Raw genomic sequence first — 14,178 nt, forward strand, 5'->3', positions numbered from 1 at the left:
CCTAATCATAGCTGAGTGAAATTGCAATTCAGATTACTGTCATGACGTGAATGGAATGCTCCTAGCTAGGATCTCACTAAGAAAACAGACAAGGGGACTTCCCTGGTGGTCCAAGTGGTTAAGAATCCGCCTCCCAGTGCAGGGGACACGTGTTTGATCCCTGGTCTGGGGAGGATTCCACATGCTGTGGGGTAACTAAGCCAGTGCTCCACAACAGGAAGTCACTGCAATAAGAAGCCCACCCACCGCCACTTGAGAGTAGTCCCTGCACTCTGCAACTAGAGAAAGCCTGTGCGCAGCATCAAAGACCCAGTCCAGTCAAAAATAAATACATCATTCAATGAATCAATCCAATCAATAAGAAAAGAAAACCGGCAGGTCAAGCGATTGCTTGACCTGTCTAGACATGTGCCAGAAAAGTCAAGGGAAGAGACCCTCTGCCATAAAATCATGCCTACTAGCATCTGAAATTCCATCCTTAGCGATCCAGGCCTGTGTTTTGCAGGGAGTCAGCTTTGAAAACATGAATGTTCCTGGGAAAGGTCACTCAGAAAGCCTGCTACACCCTGCTGAGCATGCCTTTATTAAGTGGACTCCTCCACTTCCCCAGCCCCAGCTGCTAACCCAGGCAGCCAGAGAGAGAGAGTCTGAAGAGGATGGAGGGGCAGAGCATGACAGAGCAAACCCTCCTTCAGAACTGCTGGTGGTCTCATCAACCATGCCAGAGAGAGCAGTAGCCCTTAAGGAACTGGAAAGAATGTTCAGATTTGTTTCTGTCTGGCACAGTGAACAGCAGGAATGATTGTAGCTGTTCTCTTTGCCAAGGACAAATCTGATCTGACCGCTCTGAGATGGAGGAGGGGAAGAGGGCTGGCTTTTGGTTCTTGGGAATGGTTGTTCATCAATTATTTCCTAAGCCAGTGGTTCTCAAATTTCGCTGCATATTAGAATTACTTGGGAAGATTTAAGAATGCTCAATACCCAGATTTCACCCCAGACCAATTAAATCAGAATGTCTAGGGGTGGTTGCCAAGCATCACAATTTTAAAATACCACCCCCACCCCTGGAAGTTCCAAGATGTAGTCAAGTTTGGGAACTCCTGTCCAAAATGTTTAGTGTGTGAGGCACCTTACACAGTAGGTGAGAACCTGGTTCCTACCTTCCAGGCATAATACTTAGTTGTATTAAATTTGACTTTTTTAATTTATTTTTTTTCTGCAGGTGTAAAGTTCTATGAATTTTTTTCAATATAATTCTCATGTCATAAAATTCACCTTTTAAAGTGAACAATTAAATGACTTTTAGTATATCTGCAAAGCTCTGCAACATCACCACTAATTCCAAAACATTTTCATCATTCCCCAAAGAAACCCCATATCCATTAGTAGTTATTTCTCATTTATTCCTTCCCCAAAGCCCTGCCAAACATGGATTTACTTTCTGTTTCTGTGTATTTGTCTATTTTCCCCTTAATGTTTATTCAGTTATTTGGCTGTGCCGGGTCTTGCTTGTGGCACTCGGAATCTTTGATCTTTGTTGCAGCATGCTGGCTCTTTAGTTGCAGCATGTGGCATCTAGTTCCCTGACCAGGGATTGAACCTGGACTCCCTGCATTGGGAGTGCGGAGTCTTAGCTGGACCATCAAGGGAAATCTCTATTTGTATAATTCTTGACATTTCATATAAATGGAATTATACAATATATGGCCTTTTGTGTCAGGCCTATTTTACTTACATAACGTTTTCAGGATTCATCCATGTTATAGCATATATAAGTACTTTATTCCTCTTTTAAGACAGAATAATATTCCACCGTCTGCATGTACCACATTTTGTTTATCCATTCATCAGTTGATGGGCATTTGGGTTGTTTCTAGTTTTTGGCTATTAAGAATAATTCTGGGGGACTTCTCTGGAGGTCCAGTGATTAAGACTCTGGTATTCCACTGCTGCTGCTGCTGCTGCTAAGTCACTTCAGTCGTGTCCGACTCTGTGTGACCCCATAGACGAAAGCCTACCAGGCTCCCCCATCCCTGGGATTCTCCAGGCAAGAACACTGGAGTGGGCTGCTTTCCACTGCAGGGGGTGTGAATTTGATCCCTGATTGGGGAACAAAGATCCTATAGGCTGCTTGACTAAAAAGGGGGTGGGAGAATAATGCTGCTATGAACATTTGTGTACCAATTTTTCTATGGACATATGCTTTTATTCTCTTGGGCTTATATCTAATAGCCCATTGGATGTTTAACTTTTGAGGAACTACTGAACTGTTCTCTAGGGTGTCTGTCCCCTTTTACACTCCCACTAGCTATAGGATGGTTCCAGTTTCTCCACCTCCTCACCAACGCTTTTTATTATTTGTCTTTTTAAAATTACTTACTTACTTAATTTTTGGCTGTGATGGGCCTTTGTTGCGGTGTGTGGGCTTTCTCTAGTTGTGGTGTGAGGGCTTCTCGTCACGTTAAGCTTCTCTTGTTGTGGAGCACGGGCCCTAGAGGCACGGGCTTCAGTTTTGTGGCTTTCAGGTTTAGTTGCCCCTTGGCATGTGGAATCTTCCCCAGCCAGGGATCAAACCCATGTCCCCTGCATTGGCAGGCGTATTCTTAACCACTGGACCACCAGGAAAGTCCTGTCTTTTTGATTATAGCCATTCTAGTGAGTAGTTACAGGAATTTCGATACGTATAGATTTATATCACCATTCCCATAATCAGGATACAGGATTGCACCATCATTCCAAAAAACTCCCTGTGCTATCCCTTTATTCCATACTTCTCCATACCTAACCCTTGGCAACCACTGATCTGTTCCCTATAGTTCTGTTATTTGAGAATTTCACACAAATGGCATCACACAGCATGGAACTTTTAGAGACTGGTTTCTTTCCCTCAGGATAAATCCCTTTGAGCTCCATCCAGGTTTTCTGTGCCAAAAGTTTGTTCCTTTTTATCGCTGAGTTATATTTCATTGTCTGGATGGACTTGGTTTCTTGATCCATTCGAAGACATTTGGGGCGATTTCTAGTTTTTGGCAATTGTGAACAGAGATGTTATAAATATACACGTGCAGGTTTTTGTGTGGACATAAATATTCATTTCTCCAGAATACATGCCTAGGAGTGGGACTACTGGGTCATGGGGTAAATGTATATATACTTAGCTTTGTAAGAAACTGCCAGACTATTTTCCAGAGTGGCTGTTCCATTTTGCATCCTCACCAGCAATGTATGTGAGTTCTAGTTGTTCTTCATCGTGGCCAGATTTTGGTACTGTCAGCAGTTTAAATTTTAGTCACTCTAATACTTGTGTAGTAATATCTCATCAGAGGTTAACTTTGCATTTCCCTAATGACTAATGATATTGAACAGTTTTTCACGTACTTAATTGCCATCCTTATTTCCTCTTTGGTGAAGCATTGTCCATATCTTTTCCTTGTTTTTTTTTTTTTTAATGTATTTATTTGTGGCTGCGCTGGGCCTTTGTTGCTGCGCGAGGGCTTTCTCTAGTTGCTGCGAGTGGGGGCTGCACTTCACTGTGGTGCACGGGTTCCTCATTGCAGTGGCTTCTTTGGTTTCCAAGCACGGGTTCTAGGCATGTGGGCTTCAGTAGTTGTGGCACATGGGCTTAATTGCCCTGTGGTGTGTGGAATCCTTTTGAAGGAGGGATGAACCTGTGTCCCCTGCGTTGGCAGGCGGATCCCTAACCTCTGGACCACCAGGGAAGTCCTTTTGCTCCTTTTTGAATCAAGTTGCCTGTTTTCTTATTGTTCAGTTACGAGAGTTCATTATACATGCTGGATATGAATCCTGTGTTGGGTGTGTGATTTGTAAATATTTTCTCCCTGTCTGTAGCTTGTGTGTGTGTGCTCAGTTGCTCAACCATGTCCGACTCTTTGCTGTACTTTTTGTACCTGTGTCTGATGAGAGAAAGAAATGAGATTGATATTTACTGAGTACCTACTGGGCTTCCCTGGTGGCTCAGTGGGTAAAGCGTCTGCCTGTAATGCAGGAGACCTGGGTTTGACCCCCAAGTTGGGAAGATCCCCTGCTGAAGGAAATGGCAACCCACTTCAGTACTCTTGCCTGGAAAATTCCATGGATGGAGGAGCCTGGTGGGCTATAATCCATGGGATTGCAAAGAGACACACACGACTGAGCAACTTCACTTCTCATGAGTACCTACTATGTGCTAGATATTGGTTGGGTTCCTGGAGGAACATGGGTATGGGTGAGACAGTGTCCTAGAGACGGCGGTAGAGAGGTGAAATTTGAGCCACAAGCAAAGTCTGAGCCACTGGAGGGCACAGATGGGGCAGAGGAAGGAAATTGTAGCTCTGAGTGGTGAAAAGTGAGAGCTCTGGAGTCAGACTCTCTGGTTCCAGCTTTACCATCTGCCACCTGTGTGACCTTGGGCAGGTTACTAAACCTCTCTGTACCTTGGTTTCTTTGAAAAACTGGGGTAGCAATTTTTGTCTACTTCAAAGGGTTGAGGGGATTAAATGAGACGATGCAGCTGGCATGTGGTACACTCTCCATCAATGTTATTATTTCTTTTTGTAGTAGCATGGTTTTGTGGCAATCAGGGAAAGCTCCCTGGAGGAAGTGTCCTTTGAGCTGAGCCTCAAGAACCAGAAGGACTTCCAGAAACTGAGCTGGTGGTGGTGAGGAGGCTGAAGAACCGCAGATTTTGTCTGAAAGCTTGTTATTTCTTCCCTCTCGCTCGTTTCATCCCTCCCTCTTCAGCTGAGACTCTCTTCTCCCAGAGTCTCTCTCTTCCCTTTTCCAGCCTCCTCCTTTTTCCTTCTCACCCACTGGAGGCCTCCCTCTGGTGTCCTTGCCCTCACAAGGTCGCTGACTGCTGGGTTATGAGGTGCTGCACTGGGGCTGCAGGGTCACCTTATAGTCCCTCAATGGGGACTCTGTACCGGTTCCAAATGGAGGCGGGATGCTGTATCCAGGATTCTTCCCTTGCAGTTCAGGGAGAGATGGATTTAGTGCGGGTCACTTTCACTACAAATTATCAAGCAGTCTTCCATGTGGATGTCAGGCCTGTGTTAGGGCAATAGCTGTACCAGCTCGACCTTGTTCAGTTAATAATTTACTGCCGGGAAATGGGAGTTAAATGGGCCAGAAGGCATATTTTGTGTGAACCTTGGGACACCTCTGATAGCACTTTGTGTAATTTGTCTGGGAAGAGCCTAAAGCTATCTGAATCCTAATGTTCTGCCTGTCACACTGACCCATAGACCCCTTTTATTAACATGGTTGGCTTTGATTTATATTTATTTTATTCCTTTGGTTTCTCTTCTGATCTCATGACTGGAGCAGTGGTGAGTGTGTGTGAGGAATTATGTTCCCGGTGTCCTTATTCGAAGAAATCCACCAGCAGTTGTGGTGTGGGTTTTCTCTGTTTGTATGCAAAAGGAACTCATACTTGATTTAAAGCTCTGCTATCACCATTTTTGGAATTCTTAATAATTTATGAACAAGGGGTTGCCATGTTGTATTAGGTCCTGAAAATTATGTACCTGATCCTACAGGTATGCCTTCATTTTTGATGTTAAACTTGAGTGACCCTCCAAGGTCATTGTGTCCTTTCTCCTGCTTCCTGGACCATCCTGAAATTGTGTTGAAGACCCTCAGGGAGCCTATGATGACTCTTTCCAAGAATTGTACAACCCTGCCAGTCAAAATATCTTAAAACACACACACAGGTAAAAGAAGTTGTTTGGTGGTTTAGACGCTATGTCGTGTCTGACCCTTGCAACCCCAGGGACTGTAGCCTGCCAGGCTCCTCTGTCCATGGGATTCTCCAGGCAAGAATACTGGAATGGGTTGCCATTTCCTTCCCCAGGGGATCTGCCTGACCCAGGGATCAAACCCAGGTCTCCTGCATTGCAGGCAGATTCTTTACCCACAGAGATATGAGGGAAGCCCCAAAGAAGTTGTTTTAAAATAAGTAATATATGGATTTATTTCGAAATTCAAAGTACTGAGGGGTACTGTTGTTTCCCCCCAGTTTTCTTGTTCTCTTTCTGCAGAAGCAAGCAGTTATCCATCTCTGGGCGCCTTCCCAAGAGAGTCTGTGCTTTGATGAACACATATGTACATGTCTCCATATTTCTTTTTCTTTACCAGATGGTGAGATAAGTTGTATACTATTTTGAACTTTCCTCTTTTTACCTAACTCTGCATTGTAGAAATAATTCTAAATCACCATGTAGATCTACTTTATTATTTTTTGGGTAATGATTTCCCATTGTTTGGATTTTCTATAATTTACTTAACAAGTTCCCTGTTGACGGACACTTAAGGTGTTTCTGAACTATAAAACATGTTCTTGGAATAGGGTTGCCAGAATTAATATATTGAAATACAGTCTTTCCAGCTCAATTTCAATTTCAGATGAACAATGAATTTTTTAGTGTAAGCATTTCCCATACTTTTATCCCAAGAGGGCAGGGCATTGGGACGTAGTTTTTTTTGGTTTTGTAGTTTTTATTGAAGTATAGTTGATTTACAACGTCGTGTCAATTTCTGCTGTACAGCAAAGTGACTTGGTTATACATATATACACATTATTTTTTACATTCTTTTCCTTTACAGCTTATCCCAGGATGTTGAATATTGTTCCCCGTGCTATACAGTAGAACCTTGTTTATCCATCCTACATGTAATACTTTACATCTACTAACCCCAAACTCCCAGTCCATCCCTCCCCAGGGACACAGATACACTAAAAAAATACTGTGATTTGAGGACTTCCCTGGTGGTCCAGTGGTTTAGAAGTCACCTTCCAATGCAGGGAATGTAGGTTCAATCCGGGGTCAGGGAACTAAGATCTCACATGGCTTGGGGGAGCTAAGCCATGACTACTGAGCATGTGCTACAGCAAAGATCCATCACAGTCAAAAATAAAAAATTTTTAAAATATTGTGTTTATCTGAAATTCAAATTTAGCTAGGTAGCCTATATTTTACTTGGCAACACTATCCTAGAACAATGCCTAGCATATAGTAGGGGCTCAGTAAAGATTTATTACATGAATAAATAAATGTTTCGTCTCTGGAAGGAAAGCTCATCAGGGCAACTACTTTGGCATGTTTCCTGCTGTATCTGCAGTGTTTAATATTTATTTGTTTGCTACATGGACAAGTGCTACAGTGAATGTCTTTGTGAATGCCTCATTTGGCCCATGCGAGAATATATTTGTAAGATAAATTCATTCGTTTAAAAGTGTGCTTCTTCCAAATGGCCCTCCACAGGCCTCTGACACCTCTTGGCTGAGTCGTCTAATTGTATTCATGATCATCACCTAAAGTCATTTAACCCTTGGGGAACTTCCCCCTTGAGGCTGCCCTAAATGGGGGTCAGAAGGAATTAAAAGTGCCAACCACATTATACCACTCCTTTATGCCTCCTCCATCAATTCCTGCCAAGAAATGAGGAATTTTAGATGCAAATGGCAGGGGATAACATCTGGCTCATCAGGGCCCCTGGCTGTCTGGTCCTCGGAGGGGCTGGAGAAGCCCATGGGTCCTGCCAGTTCCTGGTGATGGATGGTGCATGTGGGTTGGGCTGTCCCAGAGGTGCTTCCAGGTTCCTAGTCCACCTGCCTCCCAATCTTCTAATCTGTCACTGACACAGGATGATTTAATCACTGTAACAAGGCTGTCACAGAGCCTCTGCTGCCTCTGGTGGGAATGCCTGTTACATTTCTTCCCCAGCCAGCCTAGACACACGTGGTCTCCGTTTGCCAACCGCCAAGATCCATGTGGATCTGTGGTTCTGGGAAGCAAAGGAACACAGTGGTAAGCCTTTTGAACTAGGAATCTGGATGCTTGTACCGGAGTCCCTATTTCACTACTTCCTGTATAGTGGTGACCTCGGACAAATTACTTAACCTCTCCGAGCATCAGTTTCCTCTGCAGTAGAAAGGGGCTAACACGTACATATGAACTCAAAGATTTGTCATGAAATGTAAAGCAATAACTTGTGGGGGAAGGGGTGTAGAAATTGCGAAGCGTTCTATGAATATTAAACATTTTGAGGTTGGGAGTGTGGACAACAGAGGGTCTTGAGTGGTTTCTGAGTTAAATTACTTTTTTATTGGCCAGGCCTCGAGTCTTGCAGGATCTTAATGCCTCGATCAGGGCTTGAACCTGGGCTGTGTCAGAAAAGAAATGAACCCTAACCACTGGACCACCAGAGTATTCCTTATTACTATTATTATTTTATTATTTCTTTTATCATCGTGGATTCAAAGATTCTATCCAGGGGACTTCCCTGGTGGTCCATTGGTTAAGGAGCTGCCTTCTGATGCAGAGGAAATGGGCTCTATCTCTATCAGGGAACTAAGATCCCACATGTCGCGAACTACTGAGCCTGCGCACTCTGGGGTCCATGCCGCGAGAAAGAGTCCACGTGCCGCAACTAAGACCTGATGCAGTCAAAAATGAAACAAATAAACATTTTACAATTTCTATCCAGGAGGGCTTAAAGGATTCCTGGATAAAAATTGGTGGGAGTAGTGACCTACCCTTTAGAAAAAATTGGAAATAGTCAATATCAATCAATAGCCCACATCAAAGCTGGGGAACAGGGCTGGCTGGTTACAGGAAATGGTGAGGTCTCTTTAAGCCATCCCTTGGTGACCCCACTGTCTCCTCCCAGGGCTGGGAAATGGTGTTTCTGCTCTCTTGGCGGCCCAGTTTCTCTACCTAGAAGATTCTTTCCAAGACTGTTCATCAGGCAGACAACACTGACTCCACCAGCTTCTAGAAAATGGCCATTTCCAAAGAGGCAACTGTCCAACCTGATTTAGGATCCGGCTTCTTCCAAGTTCTCACCTCGGTACCTCTTGATCCATGGTGAATGGAAGCTCTTCCAATTTAAGGAACAAAGCCAGTTTCTCAGCTCTCAGGTAGGTGTGGAAGAGCCTTCCGAGAAGTGGCTGGGGAGCAGAGGAAGCACTGGGCCCTGGGGCGAGGGAGGCTGGTTCGTTATTACACCATGATGAGTGTCAGGACCTTTGAAGTGAAGTTCTTGATTCACCCCATCCTTGCTGCCAACTCTGGGTTAGTGGCTCTGAATTCCTCTTTCCCCTCTGAAATACAATGAAAGGTGGCAAATCACTCTGTGTGTGTGTATGTGTGTGTGTGTGTGTGTGAGAGAGAGAGACAGAAAGGTGCAAAAGGCATTACTGACCTGGCCCCTTACCTCGAGGACCAGTGAGTCCTGGTGTGAAATGCCAGTGAGCTGCAAATTAAGAATAATTTCCAACATCTACTTCCAGTGTAAATTACCTCCAAAAGCATCGTGTTACACCTTTTCAGAGAAACTGCCCTTGTAGAAAGATGGCTTTCTTTGCCGGTTGTCAGGTCTGATAGCTTCACACCCAGAGGTGGAAAATACACAAGAATGAAAGTGAGTTTGTCTAGGCTGCTTGGGGGTGGGAGGAATTCCCTAGGTGGAGAAAGCAAACAGAACCAAGCAAAGCAGATCAAAACACAGCTTATGTCACATTGTTTTGCACCTGAGAGCCGACAAACTCTAAGCTCTAACAAAGCAGAGAAGTGACAGGCGGCTGGCTCTAGGATTCAGGGATGGTGGTGGTGGGGTGGTGGTGTGAAGCTAGTTATAACTATTATAGCACATTGCCCTGGATTTTTCTACTCCCTTACTAGAGGGAGTGGAAATGCATGTAGCAGAGGAAGCCTCTAAAATTTGGAGAGGACTGATGGGCTGCTGCCCTGGAGGGTGGTGGCACATCGGTATTGCCTTACTTGTCCTCTGAAAGCTGAACATGTCCCTTTCAGGGTTCTGTCCCAGGCATGGGGAAAATGGGTGAGTGGAAGAAGGGTGTGAAACTTCCCATCTCCCATCCCCACTCCTAGACCCAGTGACCCAGGACTCCCTTACCCAAATAGAGTTTGGAAATTTGAGATTTTTCCACAGAGTGTCTGTTTCCTCCTGCCTCACTTCAGCTCCGCTGGCCACCTTCCTGCCTCAGGACCTTTGCATCTGCTCTTCTGCCTGCCAGGTTTTTGGAGAGACTTCCTCTGCAGCTCAGAAGTCTCTTCCTCAAAGAGACATCCCCCATCACTGCTTCTAAAATAGGATCCCTCCCTCGACCAGATACCCTCTACCACCTCTGGGAGCTGGAATGCCCCCAGTGGGCAGGGATCTGTCAGTCAGGGTTTTGTAAAAAAAAAAAATCTAAAAAGGCTACCCCTTTTAAAAATTATTCTAAGCATTTATTTGTTATGCCCAGTCTTAGGTGCAGCATGTAGGATCTTTGATCTTTGTTGTAGCATTGCAGCGTACAGGATCTTGAGTTGTGACATGTGGGATCTGGTTCCCGGACCAGAGATTGAACCTGGGTCCCCTGCGTAGGGAGCCACTGGACCATCAGGGAAGTCCCCATCAGTCAGGTTTTGCTCACTGATTTATCTCCAGTGCCCACTAGTGCCTAGCTTGTCGTAGACGCTCATATATCTTGTTTAAATGAATTTCGAATGAATTATTCACCCTGCTTTGTATTTCCCATAGCCCTATTGCTATCAAACATTATTCTGTTTACTCATTTATCTATTTGCTTTTTTGTGGTCTGTCTCTCTGGCTAGATTAGAATCTCCAGGAGGGCAGGGACATTACCGTCTTGTTTTCCAACATCTATCACTGGTGCCTGAATCACTGCCTGACACATAAAGGATTCTAGAGAAGCATTTATTTAATGACACTATAGGGGATCATGGTTTTCACAGACAGATGTGTCTAAAGACAAATCCCTCTTTAGAAAAAAGGAGGAAAATTCTGACACACAGATAGACTGGGGTTATGGTAGGACTACTTCCATCATTTCAGAATCACTTCCTGTACTGAAGCATGGATTGTAAGATTTCCTTGACTAATATTTTAAAATTTTAGCTTATATAGCTATTGATCACCTACTGTGCACCAGGCACTATACTAGAAACATTCACATATCTTGTGCCTCAATAGAGAAATTCTGTCCAATAGATTCATATCACTTAAAATTTTGCATCTTTAAAAAAGTACAGAAACAAACAAGCAAACAAACAAAATAAGCATCCATTTTATTGAAGGTTCCGGTTTATTGGCTCTTTATTATGTGCTTGGTATTCAATGCCTTGGAGGATCACCTCCCAATCCACCTTCCCAAGCATCTGTCCTACCACTTCCCTTAAGGGAATAACCCAACAAATAGAGGGTGATAACAGTTCTTGCACTTTCCATCCTGTCTCACGCATTTGCCTGCTCTGTTCCTGTCCCCTGGCTTATCCCTTTTCTCATTTCCATTGGTCTAAGTACTTATTTGTTATTCAAGGTCCACCTCCTCCAGGAAATCTTCCCTGATACCACCTTGGATTTATGGTGCATGCGTGGACAGTCACTCAGTAGTGTCTGACTCTTTTATGAAAGGGCATGCCTTATCTTTTCTTCCTCAATGGTGGCCAGCATGGAGTTATGTAAAAGAGGTGACTTTTGGATGGTCTCTAAGGATGCGGACTGGTTGCCAGAAAATAGAACCAGGTGATCAGAGGGTTGGAACTTTCAGTCTTCTCCAGTCTAACCTCAGGAAAAGAGAGTGGGGCTAGAGTTTGAGTTCAGTCACCAATGGCTGATAACAATCAATTATGTCCATGTAGTGAAGCCTCTGTAAAAACCCAAAAGGACTTGGTTTGCAGAGCTTCTGGGTTGGTGAACATATGATTCAGAGAGGGTAGAGTGCTCAGAGAGAATGTCCTTCCCACTTGCCCTGCCCTATGCATCTCTTCTATCTGGCTCTTCCTGAGTTATATCCTTCTATAATAAATCTGTAATCTAGTAAGTAAGTTTCTAAGAGTTCTGAGTTTGTTATGCTCTAGCAAATTAATCAAATTCAAGGAGGTGGTCATCGAACTTTCAATCCAGAAAGCTAGTTGGGCTTCCCAGGTGGCTCTCATGGTAAAGAACCCACTTCCCAATGCAGGAGACATATGAGATGTGGGTTCAATCTCTGGGTCGGGAAGATCCTCTGGAAGAGGGCATGCAACCCACTCCAGATTCTCTTGCCTGGAGAATCCCATGGGCAGAGGAGTCTGGCGGGCTATAGCCCATAGGGTCGCAAAAGTCTGATACGACTGAAATGACTTAGCACACACGCATGCATAGGTAGGTGACAACCTGGACTTGGAATTGGCAGTTGGCAAATGGGGTGGGGGGTAGTCTTGTAGGGCTGAGCCCTTAACCTGTGGGGTCTGATGTTTTCTCCAGATAGATAATATCTGAAGTGAGTTTACTTGTACGACTCCCAGCTCATGTCAGAGAATTGCTTGATGGTGTGGGGAGAATAATCACCTATTGTAACTGGGCACAGAATCCTACCTGCAATATCTTTTGGAGGGACACAGTTCAGCTCAGAACAACTGTTTTACCTTTGTGCTGTAAATACATCACTGGAACTAGCTTCCCTAATACGGAATAGTCATTTCCTTGGTATATTTAGGAGGGTGGGCGATTGGTTCCAGGACCCTCCAAGAATGCCAAAATCTGAGAGGCTCAAGTCACTTATCTAAAATGGTGTGATAGTGTACCTTGATAGACTAGAGTGTTTGGGAGAAGAGAAGGTTCCAAATAATGGAGTTTTCTAGTTAAAGGCCAGGGCCGGCGGCTGAGAGGAGCTACCCCACGTCCAACAGGCGGTGGCTGCACGGGCGCAGGAGGGCCGAGAGGAGCTACTCCGTTCAAGGTCAGGAGGGGCGGCCTTGAGGAGATACCCCTCGTCCAAGGTAAGGTACAGTGGCTGCACTTTGCTGGAGCGGCTGTGAAGAGATTTTCCACGACCAAGGTAAGAGAAACCCAAATAAGACGGTAGGTTTTGCTAGGGGGCATCAGAGGGCAGACACACTGAAATCATAATCACAGGAAACTAGTCGACCTGATCACATGGACCACAGCCGAATGTGGTCCACTGGAGAAGGGAATGGCAAACCACTTCAGTATACTTGCCTTGAGAACCCCATGAACAGTAACAAAGGGCAAAATGATAGGATACTGAATGAGGAATTCCCCAGGTCGGTAGGTGCCCAGTATGCTACTGGAGCTCAGTGGAGAAATAACTATAGAAGGAATAAAGGGATGGAGCAAAAGCAAAACCAATACCCAGCTGTGGATGTGACCAGTGATAGAAGCAAGGTCCTGTGCTGTAAAGAGCAATATTGCATAGGAACCTGGAATGTTAGGTCCATGAATCAAGGCAAATTGGAAGTGGTCAAACGGGAGATGGCAAGAGTGAACGTAGACATTCTAGGAATCAGTGAATTAAAATGGACTGGAATGGGTGAATTTAACTCAGATGACCATTATATCTACTACTGTGGGCAGGAATCCCTTAGAAGAAATGGAGTAGCCATCATGGTGAACGAAAGAGTCCGAAATGCAGTACTTGGATGCAATCTTAAAAATGACAGAATGATTTCTGTTCGTTTCCAAGGCAGACCATTCAATATTACAGTAATCCAGGCCTATGCCCCAACCAGTAATGCTGAAGAAGCTGAAGTTAATCGGTTCTATGAAGACCTACAAGACCTTTTAGAACTAACACCCAAAAAAGATGTTCTTTTCATTATAGGGGACTGGAATGCAAAAGTAGGAAGTCAAGAAACACCTGGAGTAACTGGCAAATTTGGCCTTGGAGCACGGAATGAAGCAGGGCAAAGGCTAATAGAGTTTTGTCAAGAGAACGCACTGGTCATAGCAAACACCCTCTTCCAACAACACAAGAGAAGACTCTACACATGGACAACACCAGATGGTCAACACCGAAATCAGATTGATTATATTCTTTGCAACCAAAGATGGAGAAGCTGTATACAGTTAGCGAAAACAAGACCAGGAGCTGACTGTGGCTCAGATCATGAACTCCTTATTGCGGAATTCAGACTTAAATTGAAGAAAGTAGGGAAAACCACTGAACCATTCAGATATGACCTAAATCAAATCCCTTATGATTATACAGTGGAAGTGAGAAATAGATTTAAGGGACTAGATCTGATTGATAGAGTGCCTGATGAACTCTGGACGGAGGTTCGTGACATTGTACAGGAGACAGGGACCAAGACCATCCCCATGGAAAAGAAATGCAGAAGAGCGAAATGGCTGTCTGAGGAGGCCTTA

This window comes from Moschus berezovskii, chromosome 20 (genome assembly GCF_049115385.1).
Source record: "Moschus berezovskii isolate FMDL1 chromosome 20, NW_MosBer_1.0, whole genome shotgun sequence".
NCBI lineage: Eukaryota > Metazoa > Chordata > Mammalia > Artiodactyla > Moschidae > Moschus > Moschus berezovskii.